General features: G+C 50.3%; 1 protein-coding gene across 1 annotated transcript in view; it reads right to left on the reverse strand.

Moving 5' to 3' along the window:
* Positions 1-24,927, reverse strand: part of LOC119378421 (testis-specific serine/threonine-protein kinase 4-like) — a 125,979-nt gene that overhangs the window by 60,505 nt on the left and 40,547 nt on the right.

Consider the following 24,927-nt stretch of genomic DNA (forward strand, 5'->3'; position numbering starts at 1 on the left):
GGACCCTCTGGCATGATCATTAGACAAAAATTACAAAATAAGCACGAAAAATGAACAAATGAAATATCAAGTCAACCTAAAAACAAGAGTACAATAGTTATACTGTCAGCCGGAAGCCCACCACAACAGTGTCATGATTTACATGACACTGTTGTGGTGGGCTTCCGGCTGTTTTGATAACTTGATATATACCAAAATTGGTATGGCCTGACATGAGTGCTGGCGAACATAAATGGGAGATCATGCATTGTATGTGCCAGAATATACGTTTCATTAGCGTGGTATATACCGTACTCTACGTGCACGCATGCATTCATGACAAAGATGCGATATAATGGACTAGATGTCAAGCGTGAATGACTTCATTTGCGTCAAAGACAAACAAGGCGATGTATGGAGTAAGACTTTGGTCTGGGTGAGTTGGTTCATAGCAATGGGAAGGCAGCGCTCGTGTGTGTAGCGTGTTTTTGTCCGTTGTCTCAGTTGCGCTGTGCCTTCCCATTGATGTATGGAGCTCTTTGCTGGCTGCTTGGCATTACATCGATTCCCCCAGTGCGTGGGATCTGCCGGATTTTTTTACGGCGTTTATGTATATGTTGCATTGTTGTTACTACGCTTTCTATGTTTTTGTGCTGCTTTGGTGCTCCTAATATTTGGTGCTTTCTGTGGTCTGTTCCTTGGTCTGATGTTGCCATTTGTAATTACAGAAGTTGAAGCTCTGGCAAGGCACTGCTACGAGTGCCTTGCCAGATGGCACATACCCACTACAGAGCCCACTTCTTTCACTCCAAGTAAACAAAAAGTTCACCAAACTCTAGAGGCTACCGCCATTAAAAGCCCTAAATAGGACGTTGAGGTAGCCTAAAGTTTATTTTTAATGACCATTAGATGAATAACCCAAAACATCTGACAGGGTCGGCAGACATTCTAACAACGTGTTACGGGATCGGTAGAGTTGCAAACATTACCACATTTGAGAGCGTCGCCTTTGCTGGCTGGTACGCCCAGAACGAACGGCGCCGCCGCTTTGTTTTAACTGAAATTTCGGCCTTTCTGGCGGCCGCGCGACAGCATCTACGCGCCATTCTTGAGAGTTTGTATTACGCTCACATTGTGAGACGCCTGCAACGCTCTTAAAAATGATTAGATTTTGGAGCCAACTTTTAATTCAAGTGTCGCTTAGCTTCATTTTTGGGCCCAGGGCTTCGGTAAGCTGATAGAGAGAGCGGCTTTGTGAAATTCGTAGCTTCTTTGTGCCACAAGGGCGGAGTACACAAAATCTTTTGATGCCCTTTTTTTTCTGCCTTTGTTGTGAAAAATTGGGATTTATTTAGATCAATTAGACAAAATTATTTTTAAAAACGCATCTTGACATCCTGATCGCGTCTTCTCGGATCAATTTGGATTAGGTATTACTGGGCAGAGACAGCTGAGCAGATTGTTGTAATTACTGAACTTCTCATTCTTATTTTATTTCTCACTTATAAATAACGGCGGCCTTCCGAGCTCGAAGGCTTACTTCCCGCAATATTTTTGATATTTTCACAGTTTTTAGTGTTGATGCTGATTGCCGATTTATGACGCAAATTTCTCTTTCTAATGGGTCTAAGCTGCTGCTGTTATGTTGCTGTGGAACAGTTAGTGTGTTTGTAACCTTTGACAGGAGGTCCGCCTGCACACTAGTTCACCTGGAACTCCTTTTGTACGTTTATGCCGGTTATTTTCTACTAGGAAATAAAGAATATAATAAATTTGATGTTGTTTATGATTCTACATGAAATTTACAATGCACTCTAAAGAAAAACGTACATCTGGCGCTTCTTTGTCAGCTTTAGCAAAATGTTCGAAGTCTAACAAGGCAATGTGGCGCAGTAAATGTTAACTTTAGGGAAACATTATTTTTGGCGATCACCCATTCTTCTCTGGTATTTTCCAAACTTACCCAAGATTCCACATCATTACATTGTTTAGCTGTGGATGAACTCGCCCTCAAAGTACGAAACGTTGATGGTAAGTAGTCAGTACCTACACCCACATGGTCCTTTTGGTACAACAATTATAGACGCACACGTGTCGATGACTGCCAGCTCGGGCTCCTTGATAGCGATATCTTCCTTGGCTTTCTGGCGACCTGGTTCACGACCCTCAACCGATGTGTCGGCCGGCTCAGTTGACCGCTGGGGGCCAATTTTAGTGGTCGTACGAACACTCGCTTTACTTGTTCCCTGCATTGTTTGGACCTGTGCAATAATGGCGAATATTTAATGAGTTCATAGCACAGAGCATGCAGCCTATTGTATACTGCGGTTAAGTGGTAAATATGCATTTGCAGAAAGTTGAGGCATTTAAAAAAAGAATGTGATTAAGATGCTTATCTATGCCGTGGTTGCAATAAGCACTGATAGCGACGATTGACTCTCTCAACGTAAAGGTGCCGTTGTTTCTTAGAATTCGGAGACCAAATGTAATACCAAGACAAACTGCATTATTGACCAGCTTGACTAAAGTAGAAGAAGAAATAGAATTGCGTCTGGCTTGCTTTAAAAGCAAACAACTGTTTGTGTTCCTTCCAGCTCTCAGAAATGCTTTGTAGTGTAATTTCGAGTAAAGGGTCCCTGAATGGGCCAAGAAATGTTCCAGTAAGCTGGAGCCGGTTACAAGTACAAAACCGTAAAATAATAGCTGACAACCAGACGCTGAATGAACGCACGCGCTGTTTCTTGAGCCAGTAAGCGCATTTAATTCGCTGTGCATGGTACTCGACTCCTTATATTACTCATGAGGATGTCAGAGTGATCATCTCAGGAGAAACTTACTTCATCAGGCGGGCTATTTAAATGATGGTCAAGTTTACCACTGTGCTATATGACGTAAGCAGTGCTTTATATACACACCCATTACCAAAGGAAATTATTAAATAAGGGCGATTCGGTGATTTCAGCTTCTTTATCATATTGTGCGAATATATTTATAACTTAGTTACAGTGTAGGATGGTCCAGCAGTCAAGATGGCGGTTGTTACTTCCAGCACACCGACACGTCGTCTGCCTCTTCTTCGCACACCTCACCATAGTCATAGCTGCAACCCCGCTACATCGACCTCCGGCGGCGAAAGCGCCGACTCGGCGCCTGTTAGCAGGTGGTGGGCGAAAGGTACGGCTTCAGGCGAGCGACGTGGACGACGTTTGAAGACGTAGAGGGCGCCGTAGGGTCCAGAGGGGCGATGTCATAGGTAACCTCAGTCACCTGGCGTAGCACACGGTAGGGGCCGGAGTATTTGGGCAATATGTTGCTTTAAGCCACACCCACGAATGTAAATTATATTTCTGGAGCCGACGTTTCGACAAGCGGACGTGTCTTCTTCAAGGCTGCAACCTTGCAATCTGGCAACCCTGAAAGTTGCAGTGAAGAAGACAAGTCCGCTTGTCGAAACGCCGTCTCTAGCACACCGCCCCTATTTAGAAATTTTTCATCGCAAGCTTCCATGTTCCCCTGACTCCTGTTTTTTTTAAAAAAAGTCACAGTTTCGCCGCAACGGCGAAGCAATGATTGCGATAGCAATGAATTGTAATGTACGCGAAGAGCGGAAAGCAGCTCGAAATTGCCAGCGCATCGCTCGAGCCCAAAGGACGCACGAAAAGAACGAACACAGGACGAGCGCGAACTAATGCGTCACAGCTCGACACTTGAAGCGCACCGCTCAAACATAAAGCAGGACGCACGAAACAAACGAACAGGTACACACAAGACGAGCGCGAACTAGTTGTCACGGTTGTTACTTATTTCGTTTGAACAGCGCGCTCCTTTCGCAAAGGCGGCCGCTGCAGTGAGCGAAGCGAAGCACCCCACCGACCGCCCCTTCTTTCCTTGAGATAAGCGCACGAAAGCGACGACGCCCTGTAGAGCGAACAGCAACGGCGTTCGCAGGGGCGGGGCGGACGATCTTTAAAGCGCGCAACACGCGCGCACGTCGCGCCATCTATGTGGCCACTAAGAAAAGCATGCTGAATTGCATGGTGTATATAAATAGCTTGCCGTTAGCAGGCTGAGAGACGGTGCTGTCGTGGCCTCACGTCTAAAGCGGCGGGCTGCAAAGCGAGAGGGCGCCGTTCGATTCCGCGCGCCGGAAAGAATTTCTTAATTATTTTCTTTGTGGCCTTTCTATTAATACATACCTATACATATACGGTGAATGACGGCGACGGGGACGGACATTTCCAACCGAGACTGTCGATATAATTGCTATCGCAATAAAACATACTTCTACGAGTTTAGCACATAACATGCGATCAGCTGCCGGAGATGCAACCGAACAAAGGCTAAGGCGTGTTGACAGACTTATGGCTCATTCACAATGGGGATTCCGCCCGCCACAGCGACCGGAATTCGCGCGCCGCCGAAATTCCACATTGTTCACACCACTTAGCAACCGCACCGCCGAAACTAGGGCGTCTAGTTGTCATCGTCCCTTCGCGCGAAGGAACGCTGGCATCGACGCGCTCGGCGTTGTGTACGCGTTTCGTTATGGCGAAGCGCATAAACAGGAGAAGGGTCGTCGAACTGCTGGGCCTGCTGCAAAGCAACTTTCTGGCGATGTCTGACGAGGATAAACATGCATTCGCCGAACAAAAAACGACGCAAGCAGTTGTGGTTGGTTCGTCTTGATTTGCAAGACGCGAGAAGCTTGGTCGAGCCGAGGTAATGCTACCCGTTTTGCGAGATCGTGATGATGTATTGCAAAGATGCTAATCGCGACAACACTTGGCAGAGAGCTACAGGATGATTACGAAAGACTTCGCGTTGCTGTGGGCTTCGACGACTGGGATATCACAAGTGCACCGCCATTTTTTGAATGTTTGACTCGCGTTCCAGTTGGTTCGCGGTGAGGGAATCCGGGGGCAGCTGCCGCAAAAATCGGTCCAGGACCGATGGGCGCGAAATGGGCTTTTCCGGCGGATCTCGCTGCCGCCGAAGCGGATTCCGCGCACTCTCGCCGCCGAATGTCTCAGTGTGAACGAGCCATTATGCTGCAAAATATGAAGCGGCAGAAGGAATATACATGCCGCAGCCGACTACAAGCATTGGCGCCATAAAGATTCACATGCAAGGTTCATGAAGCGCAGCTACACACGGACTGACCGCGTTCTGGTCAAACCGTCAACGCTGCACATCTTTCGCCCAGCAGAAACAGGAATGCGCTTATCCGGAGTCGTTGGATTGCTAACCATGAAAAGAACTACACCAACACTGGGATGCCTGCTGGAGTAAGCACATCGTATTGACCTTTGCTGCATCGTAGTAGTATAGCAGCACCTTATTGGGCACGTGGTGACGCCCGTCACTCAGCGCTTCTAAATGGACGTTGGGCCACTTGTTACAATGCTGGAGGGCGGGCGCACGCTTTGTTCAGACAGCCGCTATTTCGACCACGGTGCTTAGAGGAATGAGTACGTTGATCACACACCACTGGTAAATCTGCTGTGTTTTGAACTTTCTTATATCTGTTCGACCTGCAAGGGAAGACAACTGCACGAAAGCTTGTCGGCTGAAGCCAACGAATACAGAAGTCTGAGTGTTTGCTTGCTAGAGCGCAGCTCTTACGCGGCCGGTCATGAGTTTTGACTAGCCATAGTGCGTAACCGGGTGACCAATTAGCACCACGTAGCACACGAAAAGCAGAGCTCGCGCGCTTGCGCATGCGTAGGCTTCCAACACAAGCGAACGACTGACAAAGGGGTGGATGCCAAACACGCCACATACCCGATGGGTTCGGGAAGCCGCAGGATGCGCAGGATGCTCTCCGTTGCGGCGCTGATACTCAATTCTGTCCCTAAGTATAGATTACGTCCGAAACAACTCAAGGAGGCTCTAGAGCTGGGAACCACGGCATGACGCTGCAGAATTCTAGAAAGACGAAGACAGATGCGTTGCCGATGCCGCTTGGCGACCAGGTTACAGAAAAGCCCGACACGCAACAAGCGTGGTAAATACAATGGCATGACACTGAACGTCATCGGGAACAAACAGCGCAGTTACATTTAATTTCCGGTGCTGGCATATGACGGGCGTTCTGGTCAGCGCGTAGCAGAGGCATAGCCAGGAGGTGGCGCACCGGGCCCATGCCCCCCCGAAATTTATTTCTGTCATTAGATAACACTCGACCCTGCCCGGTCGCCACTGAAAATCAAACGCCTGGTCCCACCGAAAGAAATTTCTGCCTACGCCACTGCAGCGCAGTGCCTACTGAGATGCCTGAAGCAGCTCCTAACAGCTGGGCAAATTGATGTGTCAGCTAAAGGGCACCAAAGATTTGGTAAGGGCACCAAAGATTTGTTCATTTCAAGAACATGTCGGGATGTTAACCACCTGCTTCTTTCTATCACCTCAGTTTCGAGCAAGTTACGCCGTGCGAAAGGCACATTTTACAATATGCCTTCGTTTTCTTAAGTTATTTGTGCCTGTGAGATACTGCAGTGCGTCACACATAAAAAAGTCCTCATACATTAAAAATGACTGGGAAGACCGCCTTACACGGCTAACAGATTTGCTGCTCGGCTTGCTTTGCGATGATGACGTAGAAGTACTACCAGCCGTGCTTCCGCCTGCACCCTGTTCCTGCGGTAAAAGGGACGAAGCCAGCTTATAAACATTACATAAATCGTCAGCAATAGTTGTAGTCACGCGGAAGTCAGATTTTCGTTTTTCGGTCTGATGGTTCCATTAAAAGAGCCATGACACCCAATTTTCGATCGTAATCTGCGTTATGTGGGTTACTTTGTGCATGCACAAACAAGCTGGTGAAATTTACCGCATTTGGTCGAGCACTTAAATTATAATCCAAAATTTGGATAAACAAGCGAGCGGCTTCACAGCCGTGACGTAGCAAGCGGCTCGATGCGCGAGCGAACGATCTTGTTCCCTGGTCAGCTACGCGTGCAGTCGAGCTATTTAAGGTTTCTTCAGCTTAGCAGTGAAATTGAACGCTTTGCAGCGTCTGAAACTTTAGTGGAAGACGACAGCTCCGCTCCATGCAGCTCATGACGTCACACACGCCATGGTAAAATGGCGGTTGCTGGCGGTGAGCGGAGTTTACAGCTGGCGACTTCTGTGGCGTATTTTGCAGCGAAATGTTTTTTTAGTCGATATCAAGATATGTATAGGCACAAGAGACTCGCTACATCTATTTTTAGCTTCTATTTTCCCTATCATGACCAGTGGCGTAGCCAGGCGGGAGGGGCGCACCGGGCCCGTGGCCCCCCCGCGCCCCCACCGCCGAAAATTTTTTTCCACTGTGGGATACAGAGCACCGATTGACACTCGACCCCACTTATCTGCCCAGACCCATTGTCGGATCAAGGAGGTGCCCCCCCCCCTGAAAAAATTTCTGCATACGCCAGTGATCATGACTCCTTTAGGCGCTTACGCATTAGTATTTAAAAGGTCCGTAAATTTTTATAGAGAGGAGCGAAAGCAGCTGAAAACTTGGACTTTTCGGGAGCTTGATTGGGATCTAAAGATATTACCGAGTAAATGGACCGATCTCTGAGGACATTTGCCTTAAGTGTGATATCAAGAATCGCCGATTATGGTCACACGCGATTGGAAATTCGACATTCCTCGATATATGCTTTCCCGCAGAAAACATTGGTATTGTTACCCGTTCCGTAGGAATGCGCTGTCCACACAGCGAGTCTCGTCGTAAAGCGTAGCCTCTCTCATCTACAGCATGCGAAACGTGCTAGATAAGTTCTTTGCGACTAATACTTACATTGTATGCCTAAATAGGCTGTTCCACGGGTAAATACTTCGCGAAACTCCACCGGCTGCTACATTTGTGCACGGTTGACAAGGTATCCCTTAACATGCTATCAAGTGCTGCTATAGACCTTATGCAAAATTGCTGCCATCTGCCGGAGGTTTGCCGAAGCTACCGATTCGGCGCCATGTTGGAGGCTTGTGTCCGAATCGTATTGCTGTCGCTGCTGCAACTGCTTGCTTGTATCTGCTTTCACAGCAATCAATCGGGGCATAAAAATGTCAGATCAGTGTGTAAGGACCATGCACAGTTTACCGTTATTTAATAGTCAATGCGTTGATAGTTATTACGTGTAAATAACTGCCTCACGAGAACATGCAGGCCTGCCATCGTTGAGAATGAAGCTATGCGGTGGGTTGTAATTTTTGTTTTCAGTGTAGCGATTATATAGCTATCTGAATATCCTGCGTGTATTGCAGGATGGTATGGAAGAATCTTTAGCACTCGAGACGACTAGGCGCAGTGATGACGGTAAGTAAGAAAGTGCTGTTGACCCATTTAAAAGCGTATTTCATAAGGGGCAGCCTACGTCCTGATGTATTGTTAATCTTATGAAAAGAAAACGTTGTCCTTTTTTTTTGACATAAAAAATATTTCGCTGCAGTAGTCACTGACGTAACCTATGTATAGAATAACTGTACGATTAAACTGTAAAAAAAGCCTTACGCATCTCACGCGCGTGGAAAGTGAACATGAAAAGTGTTAGTTCCACCAAAGAGTAGGTGGCGAATAGTTGGCACTGTCTGCAATATCCTTCCGACATATGCTCCTAAATAACACGATACGCCAATAACATTTGCGTTCGCATCGTCAATTTCGGGGCCTACTACAGTAGGCCCCGTTGCACCAAGACAGTTGAACCCGTTGCGGCAAGACAGTTTTGCATCGCCGAATGAACGCCTGCGAAACGACCTCAGCGCGCAATCAACGATAGCGCCCCCACGGTCGATTATAACCTATTTCCCGAAACAGTATTTTCTTCAATTTCATACGAAAAGTGCCACACACTTGCAGCATCTGTTGACATTTCATAGCACACAGGGGTGAATATGGGATTTTCCCGAAGGGGACCAGCTTTTGGGAGAACCTGATATGTCCTCTCCTTAGGATATACATAAAAAAATAAGGGATGGTCAGGACATCCGGGCCGTCCCTTTGAATTTGGCAGTCGTAGCACATGAAATGCTTGAAAATACGCATAGTGAAGCAATACGCGCGCAAAGCATCCCACGAAACGCTACCTTGTTAAATCCACGAACAAAAACACACTACAAAAACAAAACGCTCCAGTACATTCGGTCCGTTCGCTGAGCATCGATGACACGCTCTAGCTACTTGTCTAACATGTAATAGGTGGACAGCAAAATGACGTCTTCCGGTTCGATGACTAGCTCTTCGCTGTTTCAAGGGGGTGCCGTTCAGTGTAATCGGGGAGAAAATACGTACTTTCTGCGACGCGGTTGTTACCAGTTATCTTGCCTCCTCCCCGATTACACTGAACCGCACGCAACTTGAAGCAGCGAAGGTTCCTTGAAGGTTCCGTGAACCGGAGGTGTTGTAGCAGACGACGCGCCGTTAATATAATGACGTCAACAGCAGTTCAGGCATGCACGAGTAGCCGCGATGCCGCTTTGATGCTGGTACACGAAGCCGGTTTGTCTGTGCCTGCAAGCACACGGCTCAAAAACTGTCTCGTTCCGGCATGGCACGAAAGAGTATTCTCTGGTCAGCGCCAATGTTGTCACATACCGCATCTAATAAGAACGGCGAACGTAAAGACAGCGTTTGTCGCAAGCAGTAGCCGAAGCAACGTTAACGATCTGCCGCTTCTCATCATCCGCGAGGAAATCTATTAGCATGGAGGTTAGTTCCTTGAAAATCTTTCTTGAGCACCCCGATTTCCTCAATCTAGAAAACACGGCACACGACAATATGTCGGCACTGCCGCTCCTATTAGCCTCCACACACTGATACGTACGCGGCGTGTGCGCCACATGCGAAGCGCGCATAGCCTTCAACATGGCGGAAATGCACACGGCGGCCGCTAGATGGCAGCAGATTTTGCTTAAGGTCTATTAGAAGGTATAAATGTCAGTATGTCAAAGTATGCCAAAGCTAGATTGTCAGCGCAAAGATTTAAATTGACGGCCCTCCAAATAACTTCTGAAATATCCTAGTGCTAGCGCCACGGCGTTTTGCGGAAAAAGATTTTGATTTAAGCATAACACATTAACTTATCACATTAGTAGGCGTGCAATGAACTTTAATAAGCAAAATCATGCCACAATATTTATTATGGCTGCCTGGTACACGAAGGTGCCCCTAGTTTAGTGCATATTTTTTGGTTATTTAATGACTATGTACTTATTATTCACCTGTTCACATTTGTTTTGGTTCATTGCACTGCACAAAACTTTTGTCCATAAAAAATTTGGTTTTTTATTCAGAGGAATTTGAGTTAGGAGTGTTCGCGTAAGGCCCACTTTTAATGAAATTTCCAATTATGAAAAATTAACAAAAATGATACTTGCTTTATAATGCCCACACGCGCTAAAAAGGTGTGCTTTACAATGAAGACTATTAGCTTTTGTGCTTATCACTTTAAAAAAAAAAAACCTCTTCCCACTTGTCCTCATACATTAAAGGGACACTAAAAAGCAATACGATTTTTCTCGCATTAGTAAAGTAGTCTTCCACGATACCAGAAACACCATGCTTGCTGCGAGAAGACGCTTAATAAGCGAGAAAACGCGCAAAAAGAAAATACAGGTGGCGACGCCACCTTGGAATTTCCGCACCGTTTGCCGTGACGTCATATATTTTTGACGGCGCCTGCTTGGGCCTACGTAGTTCCTAATCGGGTAAATCGAAGTACATTGTCCTCTGAGGGGGCCACAGACTTGACATAACGAGTTTGTGGAAATTTTGTCGAGCCAGTGGCGCCAAAATACGTTAAATGTTCTGTGAAATCTTTTACGTCACGAATTACAAAGTTCGGTGCGAAATTTAAAAATGAAACTTTGAACTTGTTTTCTCCTCGAATAATAAACCTATTGTGGTGAAATAAACTAAACAAGAGTGCTCCGAGCACACTTTATCAATCTAAACCAATTCATTGTTTCTCTTTAGTGTCCCTTTAAAGATATGTGAGCTGAAAGAAGATAACTCTAGCTGCAGCGCAGAACATACATTAGTTGACTCACTGCATTGAGAACACCAGGCACGACACTGCTATATTTCCTTCAAACCTGCTTGCATTAAAAAGTTGGCAAAATGCATGTGTCTTTGGCATTATACCAGGCTCGTATTGAACAACTAAACGAATGAAAATTGACTGGTAACCTACTGAGACCAAGGTCAACCTTCACTGATTCACGATGAGGTAGCTCCACGCTCAGGTGCCTCGTGAAAGAGTATGCTGTGCCAAGGAGCTTATTCGAACAGGATGGTAACCTGTGGTGTGCAGTATCTCGGGGAACTGCATTTAGCTCTACGACAGTACTTGTTTTGTAGCGTTAGCTACACTTGCCTAGCCGGAGCCGATTTCGCGTGGAGCGTCATGAGCCGTGCTGCGCATGCGCGAAGATCAGTGATGTCACACGCTGGGTCACCGGAGCTGGCATCTCACGCGCTCTCCGACACCGCCGCTGCTGGTCTGCGTGGCATTCGAGAGGAGTGACGTCGTAGACACAGTGACGCCAGCGCGCGCGCAGCTATTCGCCTTCGCTGTGCAGTCGCCGTCTGACACTGCGTTGGGGCCGCTTGACAGCGCCTCTGACTCGCGTTTGCAGGTGGGTAACGCCATGGAGAAGGAGAGCGCAAATGCTACTCGACGGCGCAGAAGAGCCGAGAAGCTTATCTCATCGGATCCCGAAGTAGTTGCCTGGCAATTAGCGGTTACTGTGTTGTGGGTGGGCTTCGTGGCTGTGCCACTACACAGACCGCTAACCCGTTCATCCTGATCATGCAGGTTTTTGCCCGCATCATCGCCGGCCTGCTCGTGCCTACCTTTTTGACAGCCTCGTCTGCCAGTTCAGGTAGCTTCGTGCCTGCTACCTACGGAAGCGAACCTTGCGTTTGCCTCCTCCCTGTCGCCCATGCTCCAGGACATTCGGCAGCGCCCCACCCCCGCGTGGATCATCGAAACCAATCCAGCTGCCCTATCGCCGTCGACAACATCTTATGCGCAGCCTATAAAGCAGCAACCACCGTCCCCGCGCAGTGTGGGCTTCGCGGCTGTGCCACTACACAGACCGCTAACCCGTTCATCCTGATCATGCAGGTTAGTAGTTATCAAGCGCCTACTAAAAAATCAAGTGATTACTTTTTGGTGCAGCTGCCAAGCCCACAGTGCTGCCTTTTACTTATTTCTGAATGTATCGATGTCATACGCGCCTTGCTACTGCTATCGGGGGATGTAGAGACAAACCCCGACCCTGACAAAGTCGTCCTCGACGAACTGAGAAAGTTGTCCGCCGGCCAGGCATTCTAATATCTGAGATGCAGAGCCTCAAAACCCAGCTAACAAGCACAAACAACACTATCGCTAATCTAAGCACCCGTCTCACAGACTTAGAAAATCATTGCCAAAATCTTCTAGCTCTCCGAACAGAAGTAAACGCCCTTAACTCTAAAACGGGCCAACTAACCCATCGTATGTGTGATATTGAAGAGCGCCTTGACGACCTCGAGAACCGTTCCCGACGCAACAACTTGATATTCTACGGTTTTCCTGACACCAACCCGAAGGAAACATACGCTCAATCGGAAGAAATAATCATTAACCACTGTCTGAAAAGCTTTGGTCTTACAGTCGGGACTCAAGATATAGAGCGCGCGCATCGTCTAGGACGTTACAGCACAAACCGTAAACGACCCATTATCGTTAAGCTTTCATCTTTCAAAACTAAAGAATCTATCCTTTCGAACGGCCCAAAACTAAAAGGCACAAACCTCAGCATTGGCGAAGACTTCACGCGTCCAGTTCGAACTGCACGGAAACGACTTGTTACCTTTGCTAGGAGCAAATCTGTGCAATTTTCATTACGCTTTAAAACCCTGCACATTGGAGACCAGCGGTATATCTTTGACAGTGTGGCAGGAATTGTCAGAGCCGTATCGTAGGGATCATGTCGCCGTCAGCAAGCACGCCATCAGCCCCGTACAAACGCAAGAGCAAACCTTTCATTTTCTGTACTTTACACTAACATACGTAGTTTTCTTCCCAAGCGCGTGCTCCTGTCTAATCAAATGCAATCGTCCGGCAGTAGTATACTGATACTAACAGAAACATGGCTCAGTGACGACATTTCAGATACAGAAGTACTGGCCGATTTGCCAAATTTAACGTCTTTCGTCACGACCGCAAAAACGCACGTGGCGGAGGCGTACTCATTGCCACTAAAAAAGAACGACCATTCTCTCTAATCAACACATCTTCGCCACTAGAATCACTATGGGTAATATGCCGTGCCCCTCCAGAAGCAATAATACTTGGCGTATGCTATAGGTCCCCTCGAACTGATCCAGATTTCGCCCGCAAACTTAACGAAATATTATCTCAGCTTTCAAATAAACACCCTAACGCACATATTCTGCTTTATGGGGATTTCAACTTTCCCACCATTAATTGGCTCAATCAGGCTTTACCAACTTCAGGAAATACTGAAGCAAGGGAATTTGTAGATGTTTGCCTCAACTTTAACCTTATCCAACAGGTAACCAAACCAACGCGCGTCACTAGTGAATCCTCAAACATTTTAGACCTAATACTAACAAACAGCCCCGAAAGCTTAAAATCTATTGCATACCTACGCGAAATCAGCGATCACAAAGTCATTCATACCACATTTAACTTCACCCAAAAAACACGCCCCATCTTCCACAAAACAATTCGCTAATATGATAAGGGTAATTATGAAATAATTAATCATGAATTAAGCGACTTACTGCCGTATTTCGAATTCAATCTCGGTTCCTGTTCTCTCAATGACAGCTGGCTAATGCTAAGCACAAGATAACTGAATTGACTAATAAATTCATCCCCACGGTGAGCTTTATTGCCAATACAAATAAACCATGGTTTTCCAAAAGCTTGAAAACACTCGAAAATAAAAAGCGCCTATTCCGAGCTGCGAAACATGATGGAAATGCATGCGCATGGGACAAGTACTATGCGGAAGACGCTTATTATGCTGCAATTAGAAAAGCGAAACAGACATTCTATCACAATGATTTATCTAAAATTCTAAAATCTAACCCTAGAAAATTCTGGAAAGTCAAAACCCGCACTAACACAGGACATCACACTTACTAACGATGAAGATGTAAGCGACGCTGATTGTGCCGATACCTTTAACATCTCGTTCTCATCCGTGTTCACCAAAGAAGCCAACGCTTCCTACGCCACCTACTATGACATTACCAGTGATGGCCCCTGTTGCATTTTCCGTTGGTGGCATTTCATCACTCATTGACAAAATAATACTTTCATCATCGGCTGGCGTAGACGATATTAACTCCAAATTGTTAAAAAATACTAAAGAAGTTATGCAGTTGTAGAGAAGCCTTGGGACATGGTAATGGGTTACCCTCTCCAGCGCCTTCTAGTGGGTCATCCTTGTGGCGACCACTGCGCACAGACCGGCGCAGCCTCCGCCTCGTCATTGATTAGCCCGGCGTGACACAGCTCTTTGCTGCAACACGCTTCCGATAAAAGACAGCGCCACGCAGTTTCGTCGGAGGTTTACGTCACCACTACTGGCTATATAACCCAAGCCACGCCGCAGCAGCCGTGCCCGCACCCGCCGCAGCAGCCGTACCCACCCGCTTCGGCGGACGAGCCCCCGGCACCCGCTTCGGCGGACGAGCCCCCGGCACCCGCTTCGGCGGACGAGCCCCCCACCGCCCGCGACGGCGGACGAGCCTTCGGCACCGCCCGCGACGGCGGACGAGCCTTCGGCACCGCCCGCGACGGCGGACGAGCCCCCGGCACCGCCCGCGACGGCGGACGAGCCCCCGGCACCGCCCGCGACGGCGGACGAGCCCCCGGCACCGCCCGCGACGGCGGACGAGCCCCCGGCACCGCCCGCGACGGCAGACGAGCCCCCGGCACCGCCCGCGACGGCAGACGAGCCCCCACCGCCCGCGACGGCAGACGAGCCCCCGGCACCGCCCGCGACGGCAGACGAACCCAGCAGCAGACGAACCCGCACCATGGCCAGTCGGAACTGTTCCCCAGCCGATAACAACCGGCTACACATGTGGCGGGGACGGACCACCACCATCATGGCACCCTGTCGGCGCCCCTCATCTCGACGGGCGGCAGTATGGTGTCCTCTGTGCCCGTCGCGCCCGCACCAGTCACAGAGAGCGTGCAGATAGTGGTGAGCAAGGTTCCGCAGACTCCGGCAGTGACTCCCCAGCAGCGCATACAGGCTTTGCTGGCGCACGATGGCAGCGTCGTACTGCACCCTCACGGCAGCACCCTGTCATCCATGACTGCGCCGGCACCCTCCCCGGTACTGGTGGCCACGACGGTCCCGCCTTCGTCGACGAGCGCGCCCGGTGCGACCTCTCTCTCGCGGACCCACTCGGCCCTCCCGGAGCGTCTCTCCGCAGCCCCGCCCGTCAGCCGAACGGCTCGCAGAATCCACGCGGTTTCTCGATCCGTCCTCTACGCCACTCTCAGCCCCAACCCCCAGGAAAAAATTGAGCACCGTTCGCCACTTCGTGTTACCGACCAGGACAGGACCGACTCAAGCCCGCGTACATCGCGGCGAACGAACCTGGCAGCGCCACTCTTTCAACTGGCGTCCGTCCACAGCCACCGACGTCGCAGCCCGCTCCTTTCACGACACGCTCTGGACGTCTGGTACTCCTCCCAGTTTCTACAGACCCTGAGGGCTCTGCACTCCGCGGGGGGGTGATGTGGCGACCACTGCGCACAGACCGGCGCAGCCTCCGCCTCGTCATTGATTAGCCCGGCGTGACACAGCTCTTTGCTGCAACACGCTTCCGATAAAAGACAGCGCCACGCAGTTTCGTCGGAGGCTTACGTCACCACTACTGGCTTATAACCCAAGCCACCAAGCTTGGTTGCATGTTTGTTTCTCTAACCTTTCGAAGCGCAGCATCGGCATGCTTGCCTGCTGCTGCTACTACGTTAATAAACATCGTTTCGTTTTATGTTGGATCCGTCCTTCACGACCCTCACCCCACATCCTCTTTGGCTGCTTGAAGAAAGAACGCCGCTCGCGCAGGGAGTTCGTGCCTTGCAGTTAAGCAACTTGGTGTTCTACCTCGCGGGCGTAGCAAGCTTGTGGTACAACAACCACGCGTCCGATTTTGCGACTTGGGCCGATTTCAAGACCGCCGTCATCAGCGTTTTTGGCCGCCCAGCAGTTCGTAAGCTGCAAGCCGAACAGCGCTTACGTGAGCGATCTCAGCAGGCCGGTGAATCTTTCACAGTTATATCGAAGACGTCCTGGACTTGTGTAAGAAAGCCAACGGCACCATGTCCGAGTCTGACAAGATCCGGAACATTATGAAGGCATTGACGACGATGCCTTCACCATGTTGCTCGCAAAAACCCTCCACGTGGCCGAGGTCATAACACTGTGCCAGAGCTACGAGGAGCTCCGCCGGCAACGTTCGATGACCCGTCGCTCCCCATCACGCGACGCAGAGCTTGCTGGCTTGGCGGCAATATCTGACCAGGCCGCGTTGCTGGCAGAAGTCAAGTCATTCGTGCGCGAGGAAATTGCACGCCAGATCTCCCTCCTCGCCTTTGCCCACCCGCCGCACGTTCAACAGTCGTCGACCACCCTTCTTCCTCCTCTCCGCCGAGCGATTGAGCAGGAAATTGCGGAGGTCATGCCTGAGTACCACCCGCAACCTCCGGCTCCTGCGCCTCAGAGTTACGCTCAAGTTGTCGCCAGGACGCCCCAAGTAATTCCTGCGGCTGCCCCAATGAGTTACGCCGAAGCCGCCGCTAGACCTCCGTTCTTTGAGGCGGGTGTGCCGGCTACATATGCTGACGCCATCCCTCGGCCCCGACTGCAGCCCACTATGCAGTCATTTCAGCAGCCGACTCGTCAATCACGTACTGCGACATGGGCGGGACCTACCCCGGCGAACCGATGGCGCACCCCCGACAACCGGCCCATCTGCTTTGCTTGCGGTTACGCCGGTCACGTGGCACGTTATTGTCAACGCGTGCAGCCGCCTCGAGTCGCGTCACCTGTCACCAGCCAGTCAAGCCGTGCATTCTACGACCCACCTCCACCTATGTCGCCGACGTCACGCCCACCTCCAGCTACTCGCCGCTCTCCGTCTCCCCGACGTCGGTCACTGTCACCCATGCGGCCTCGTTCGGTCGCACGAGAGCAGGAAAACTAGTCGTCGCAGTCCAGGAGGCAAGGGCTGCGACGCTATCGAACTGTGAAAGCCCTCAGCGAAGTCCATCGAATGTAATCGACGTGCTTGTGGACGGTGTTCGCGCATCGGCCCTTATCGATACTGGAGCCGCTGTATCCGTTATGGACGCAAAACTTTGCCGCTTACTTCGAAAAGTGATGACGCCACTTTCTGGGATGTCCCTTCGTACCGCGAGCTCCCAGAGTATTCATCCCACAGCAGTATGCACTGCTCGCGTCGTCATTCAGGACGTTCTGTACGACGTCGAGTTCATCATAATTGCGGCATGCTCTCACGACGTCATCTTGGGATGGGATTTCCTCTCCCGCCACGACGCCGTAATTCGTTGCGCACCAGCCGAAATCGAACTCTCACCGTTCTCACATTTGACGCCGACAGACAGTCCATCGGCAATGAGCAAGATCCTCGTCCAAGACGATACGAAAGTGCCTCCAAACTCGTCAACGGCTGTGTCGGTCTACTGCGCCGGTCTCTCCGACACCACTGCACTCCTTTCGCCATCTGCCCGCGTCTGCACTAGGAAAGGGTTGCTGGTACCTTTTGCGACCGTGCGAGTCACTCAGGGCAGCACCACTATTTTTGTTACCAACCCATCCCCGTGCATTGTTACGTTGGTTCGAGGGGAATGTCTCGGCAAAGTGGAACCCGTTGAAGACGCACAAGTTCTGGACGCACCCGATGACTCGCACTGTACCAGTTCCCGCACCATCAGTGCTGTTTCCACGTCTGATTCGTCACCTACTGATGTATTTGGTCCCTCCATTGCTGACAACCTTACGTCGGTCCAGCGTTCGCAGCTTCTGTGCTTGTTGGATGAATTTCGTCATTCTTTCGATGTCGGGCAAACTTCCCTCGGCCGCACGTCCGCTGTTACGCATCGCATCGACACTGGCGCCCAACCACCACTGCGGCAACGTCCATATCGCGTGTCTCCCACAGAACGCCGGGTAATTAACGAGCAAGTGGACGATATGCTTCGACGCGATGTAATTCGGCCCTCCGACAGCCCATGGGCGTCTCCTGTTGTTCTCGTTACGAAGAAGGACGGTTCTGTGCGGTTCTGTGTGGACTACCGACGGCTCAACAAGGTCACCCGCAAGGATGTTTATCCACTGCCGCGAATCGACGACGCGATTGACAGCCTCCAAGGAGCAGAATTCTTTTCATCTCTCGATTTGCGCTCGGGGTACTGGCAAGTACCCATGGCTGATGACGCTCGACCAAAGACAGCCTTTGTCACGCCCGACGGCTTGTACGAGTTCAACGTCATGCCGTTCGGTCTGTGTAATGCGCCCGCGACCTTCGAGCGCATGATGGACACCGTTCTGCGTAACTTGAAATGGCACACGTGCCTGTGTTACCTGGACGACGTCGTCGTCTTCGCTCCGGACTTCTCCACGCATCTCCAACGTCTGCGGCATGTTTTGACACGTTTGAGCAACGCCGGCCTCCAACTGAATCTGAAGAAGTGCCGATTTGCGGCACGGCAGCTGACAATCCTCGGCTACGTCGTGTCCAAAGACGGAATCCTTCCCGATCCGGCCAAGCTTCGGGCCGTGGCCGAATTTCCCAAACCTACGTCCGTCAAAGAACTGCGCAGTTTCGTCGGACTGTGTTCATACTTTCGACGCTTCATACGAAACTTTGCCACCATCATATCGCCGCTGACGAAGCTCCTTGGAAGTAACGGACCCCTAAATTCGTGGTCGTCCGAGTGTGACGACGCGTTCGCAAAGCTCCGTCGTTTGTTGACGTCTCCTCCCATACTACGTCACTACGACCCTACGGCCCCTACGGAGGTACACACGGACGCCAGCGGCGTAGGCCTCGGCGCTGTCCTTGCGCAACGCAAACCAGGGTTCCCCGAATATGTCGTGGCATACGCAAGCCGTACGCTTACCAGAGCCGAGACCAATTACTCAGTCACGGAAAAAGAGTGCCTGGCGATCATATGGGCCCTTACAAAGTTTCGACCTTATTTGTATGGTCGCCCATTTGATGTCGTCACCGACCATCATGCACTATGCTGGCTGTCGTCATTGAAGGATCCCTCAGGCCGTCTCGCCCGCTGGGCACTTCGCCTGCAGGACTACGACATCCGCGTGCTGTACCGCAACGGACGCCAGCATGCTGACGCCGACGCCCTCTCGCGCTCTCCCTTGCCTGACGACAATGCCCCCTGCTCAGTATCTCACATAGCTGTTGCTTCAATCAGCGTTCACACCATCGCTACCGAACAGCGCAAGGATAAATGGATCACCTCGCTGATCGACTTGCTCACTGATCCGACGGCAACACCATCCACTCGCGCGTTACGTCGTCAAGCCCACCATTTCGCCGTTCGTGACGACCTCCTGCACCGACGCAATTACAACGCCGACGGCCGCCAGTGGCTACTAGTGATACCCCGCAGTCTGCGTTCTGATATATGCGAGGCCTTCCACTCCGACCCGCAATGCGCGCACTCTGGGGTATCCAAAACTTACCACCGCATTCGACAACGATACTTCTGGCGTGGGATGTACCGCTACGTGCAGAAGTTCGTTCGCGCCTGCCTCGATTGCCAACGCCGAAAACCTGCAACGCACGTGTCGCCAGCAGGTCTACAACCATTACCTTGCCCTAACCGTCCGTTCGGGCGCGTGGGCATCGATTTGTATGGACCACTTCCTCTGAGTTCGGCTGGTAACCGCTGGGCCATCGTCGCTGTTGACCATCTAACGCGATACGCCGAAACCGCCGCCCTCCCAGCGGCTACAGCGCGCGATGTTGCCTCCTTCCTACTACACCGATTCATACTGCGTCACGGTCCACCCCAAGAGCTTCTCAGCGACCGAGGCCGTGTCTTCTTATCGGAAGTCGTGGAAGCCATTCTGAAAGAGTGCCATGCTGTTCACCGCAAACTACTGCTTACCACCCGCAGACGAATGGCCTAACCGAACGCTTTAACCGCACGCTCGGCGACATGCTGTCAATGTACGTCGCCGCCGATCACACCAATTGGGATGCCATTCTGCCCTTCGTCACCTACGCCTATAACACCGCCCCTCAGAGCACTACTGGTTTTTCACCGTTCTTCTTACTGTACGGAAGGCACCCGTCGCACACCATCGACACGATACTTCCATACAAGCCGGATTCATCTGAGTGTGCGCCTATTTCTGACACAGCCAGGCTCGCTGAAGAGTGTCGCGAGCTTGCCAAGACATTTACGACGCAGGAACAAGAGCTGCAGAAGAGCATTCGCGATGGCACCACCACTTCTGAACCCACGTTCCTTCCTGGAGCGCTCGTATGGCTCTCGGTCCCTACCACTGCAAGTGGCCTTTCTTCAAAACTGCTGCCGAAATACGAAGGCCCATACCGGGTCGTCGAGCGCACATCCCCGGTCAACTACTTGATCGAACCCATCGAACCAGCTTCGGACATGCGCCGTCGAGGGCGCGACATTGTCAACGTGGAGCGCCTCAAGGCCTACTATGACCCACTCATAGTGACGAGCTGTTAGGTCGCCGGACGGCTCCCTTTTCGTACCCGGGGTAATTGTAGAGAAGCCTTGGGACATGGTAATGGGTTACCCTCTCCAGCGCCTTCTAGTGGGTCATCCTCTTTGGCTGCTTGAAGAAAGAACGCCGCTCGCGCAGGGAGTTCGTGCCTTGCCGTGACTGTCGCCATTACTCATTGTCGTTGAGTGCTGTCTATTAAACACCTTAACACAGTGTATTTTTCGATGCTGTTCTTACTGTCACTCGAAACAGGAATTTTACCAGACGACTGGAAGGAGGGAAAGGCCCTTCCAGTCCACAAATCAGGTAACAGACAGTCCCCCCTAATATATCGACCCATTTCCCTAACAAGCGTCCCTTGCGAAATCATGAAACATAGCATATACTCTCACATAATGCACTTGCTTGACACTAACAATTTTTTTCATTTCTCCCAGCACGGATTTCGTAAATCATTACCTTGTGAAACCCAACTTGCTATATTTGTTCATGATCTACATTCTAATCTCGACTGTCACTTTCAGACCGATGCAATCTTTCTCGACTTCGCAAAAGCCTTCGATAAAGTGCCACAAACGCCTACTACTAAAACTTGCCCAGTTGAACCTGCACCCGAACATTCTTGCATGGATCACTCATTTCTTACAAACCGCTCCCAGTTTGTCTCAATTAAAATTACCCGCTCTAGCTCCCTCCCAGTAACATTCGGCGTCCCCCAAGGATCTGTACTCGCACCCCTCTTGTTCCTAATATACATAATGACCTTCCCGCCCATGTATCTTCCCATATCCGTTTGTTTGCCGACGACTGCGTCATCTATCGCACAGGTACTAACATTTCTGATCAAGCTGCACTCCAACAGGATCTTAACCTCGTGCAACAGTGTGCGATCTTTGGTTAATGAAGCTTAATCCCACTAAATGCCAACTTGCTTCATTTCAACGCCAGCGTAATCCTTTATCATTCTCATACCTAATCTCTAATTCCACTATTGAACATGTTCAATCATATAAATACCTAGGCGTCACCTTATCATCTGACCTTTCCTGGAACGCACACATCAACAACATCATATCATCCGCGAACAGATCCCTCGGTTTCCTAAAGCGTCATTTGCGTCACGCACCACTAGACATAAAACTTCTGGCATACAAATCACTCAGACCCAAACTAGAATATGCAGCGCCCATCTGGAGCCCGCACCAGATATACCTAATAAACGAACTAGAATCTGTACAAAATCGTGCCACTAGGTTCATTCATTCTTCATATTCATACGACATAAGCATATCATCCCTAAAACGTGACATTGACGTCGCTAATCTTTCTGTGCGTCGCCGCATCGCCAGTCTGTTTGTTTCACAAATTTTTCCACAGTTCCCTCAATGAAGCACCTTACATCATCCCACCGACACGCATATCTCACCGCACGACCCATGGTTATTCAGTCGCACGCGCACATGCTCGCACTACTACTTTCGCTGCCTCATTTTTTCTTCGCACAGCAGTGGACTGGAATGGCCTTCCCCGTGACATTGCAGCCATCACGTGTTCATCACCTTTTGCGCACAACATAAACGCATATTGTTCGTCATGAAGATCACTCTCTGTAAACTCCATTTGTTAACCCACCCCTTATGTAATACGCCCTCACCGGGGTCTTTAAGGTAATAAAGTGAAGTGAAGTGAAGTGAAGTGAAGTGAGGCCATAGAGACGGCAGCGTGTTACTTCATTGACCATCGAGCCGTCTTTGTGCCAATAGAGAAGCAACCTGACGTTGAGCAAAATAAATATGCATGTGCCACATAATACGTATACCGTATGTGTGTCATGCAAACAGCAGTAAGCATGACAATCAAGCTAATCCTAGACAATGTGGAAAACTAAGAATAATCAGCTGAACGTTTGCTAACGCTATGTATATTCTGGTATAGCCGAGCTAAGCCACTGCAATTTTTTTGTTTTGCTGACGCCACGTCAACCGAATAATCGCGATTAAATCATTATTCGGAAAATTGTGGAGTTATAATTTCCCCACACAAATTACTACTAGTAAATAAATAAGCTCCAGCGCTTATCAATGGGTGCTGCAAACCTAGAGCTGACCTGCCTAAACGGGGCCGGGCTCCTCCTTAAAAAATGGAGAAGGGGCCGGGTCCCCCTGGCCCCCCCCTTACTTTAAGCCCTGGTGTTGACACTACGTCTCACGGCACGTCCAGATAGTTATCGGCTCTCTCGGTCCCTCTGGGACCCCACGTCGCTGAGGCCGGCGCATGTACTATAGACGACGAGTTGCGCATTAGCGTGTAACGGCGTAGTGCGCGTGAGAACGCTGCGTTAGAACCACGGTGTCAAAAATAAGCACTTTGTACAAAATCTATTGGCGTTTGTTAGCTAGCTATAGCGCTGTTGACGCGGATGCACCCACGTTGATGCCTAGTGGCACATCTCTATCCCGGCGACTAACGCCTATGATCATGACTTGACGCTTGTGGTAGCTGAAGCTGTAAACATATGGCGGGATGCACCGTATGGTGAATGCCCTGCAAGATGGCCTCAACAAGCACATCAAACAAAAAAAATCACAGCATATCTACGGGGTGAATGATGATGAGTCGGGCGAGGCTCCGGAGGGAATCATCGGTAAACCGTGAAACTCTTCCGTTGAAATTCGCCCAGTACATCATAAAGAGTGTGAAACACCGCGGTGAGGTTATTATCGAACCAAAGTCGATCACACACGTCGCAACTGTGGCCAAACGAATGAGCGAGAAATTCCCGCTCGAACCGCGCGTCGACTCCTTGAATGTGAGACCGCCGGCGCCGCTTCCCGCGCACGAGCACCATCAAGGTCTCCCAGGCGCCGCGCCCGCTTCGCCGTCGCTTCTCGGGCTCGCCTTTCGGGGTCCGCTGCTCGGAGTGCACGTTGCGCCGAGGCGTCATTGGCGCGCTCCGTCACGGGATCCGCCAGGTGCCGCGCTCGCTTCGCCGCCGCTTCTTGGGCTAGCACCGCGGGATCCTGGCGACGAGCACGAGCCGCCGCTCCGCTTCGTCCATGCCCCACCAACGATCCGACACGTACGGCGACGATCCAGGAGACTGAGAGAGGCACTCGTTCCCCGCGCACCCAGGCACAGCCCGCGCAGCAGCCGATCGGAGAGGATGAATGGATGGATGCTATGAGCGTCCCCTTTATAACGGGCGGTGACAAGTGTGCCCCCATGCTCGACAAAAAAAAACCTTTACTTTTTTTTAGCGTTGGCTAGTGTCTTTACTTCAATTAAAACTATTTTACTCCAGAAGAAAAAAAAAACCTTAAGTTTTCAGCTTCGTTCTGTGCCCTTTACGGCAGAATGTCCTTATTTTTTTTCCCAATATTTATTTTTGTCCTTTCTCTCTAGTTTTCTGCCACCAATACTCTAACCGGCTCTTACTTATTTCAATCGCGGGTGTGTTCAGCTTTCCATTGTCTCTAAAACCCAAGGCGTCATGTAGGCTCGTGTCCAAACGTACACCTGGTGGATGTCTCCACATTCAATCAGAACACGCTCCGCCGTTTCCTGATCTTCCCCGCAGCACGTGCATTGTTCCTCTTCTTTACTGAATCTCGCTTTATAACTACCAGTTCTAAGGCAACCCGATCTCGCTTCAAACAGCAAAGCGCTTCCCATTGAATTGTCGTAAAATGCCTTCCTCCTTATTTCATTTTTGCCCTTTCGATATTTACTCAAAGCCGTTTTTTCTCCATAGCTGCCATCCAGTAAAAGAGTAGCGGCACTTCCACCGCCATCTAGTGGCGATTCCCACAAGCGCACTATTGCACACACTTCTATTGGACCAACACAGATTGTGTACAGCGCCATCTAGAATATCGTCACTCAACTGCAGCTTGTATGTACTTCTATGAGACAGCCCCATCTATTATACTGTTCGGAGATACTACCGGTTACGCCTGACATGGGGCAAGGTTAGACTAAGAAGGCTACGCCCCTAAAAACTTGTACTCGATATGCGTTCCTTCAAAGCGGCGTCAATTGAGGAGAGAACGGCAAGGTGTGCTTTACCCAGTAATAAGGTTACCTGCGCCTGTGCCCCTCCATACACTACCACACTGCGCTTCAGCAACGCGAGAGGCGAGAGGCGCAACTCAGCGCTTGGTCCATTCA

The sequence above is a fragment of the Rhipicephalus sanguineus genome, unplaced genomic scaffold (genome assembly GCF_013339695.2).
Source record: "Rhipicephalus sanguineus isolate Rsan-2018 unplaced genomic scaffold, BIME_Rsan_1.4 Seq832, whole genome shotgun sequence".
Lineage (NCBI taxonomy): Eukaryota > Metazoa > Arthropoda > Arachnida > Ixodida > Ixodidae > Rhipicephalus > Rhipicephalus sanguineus.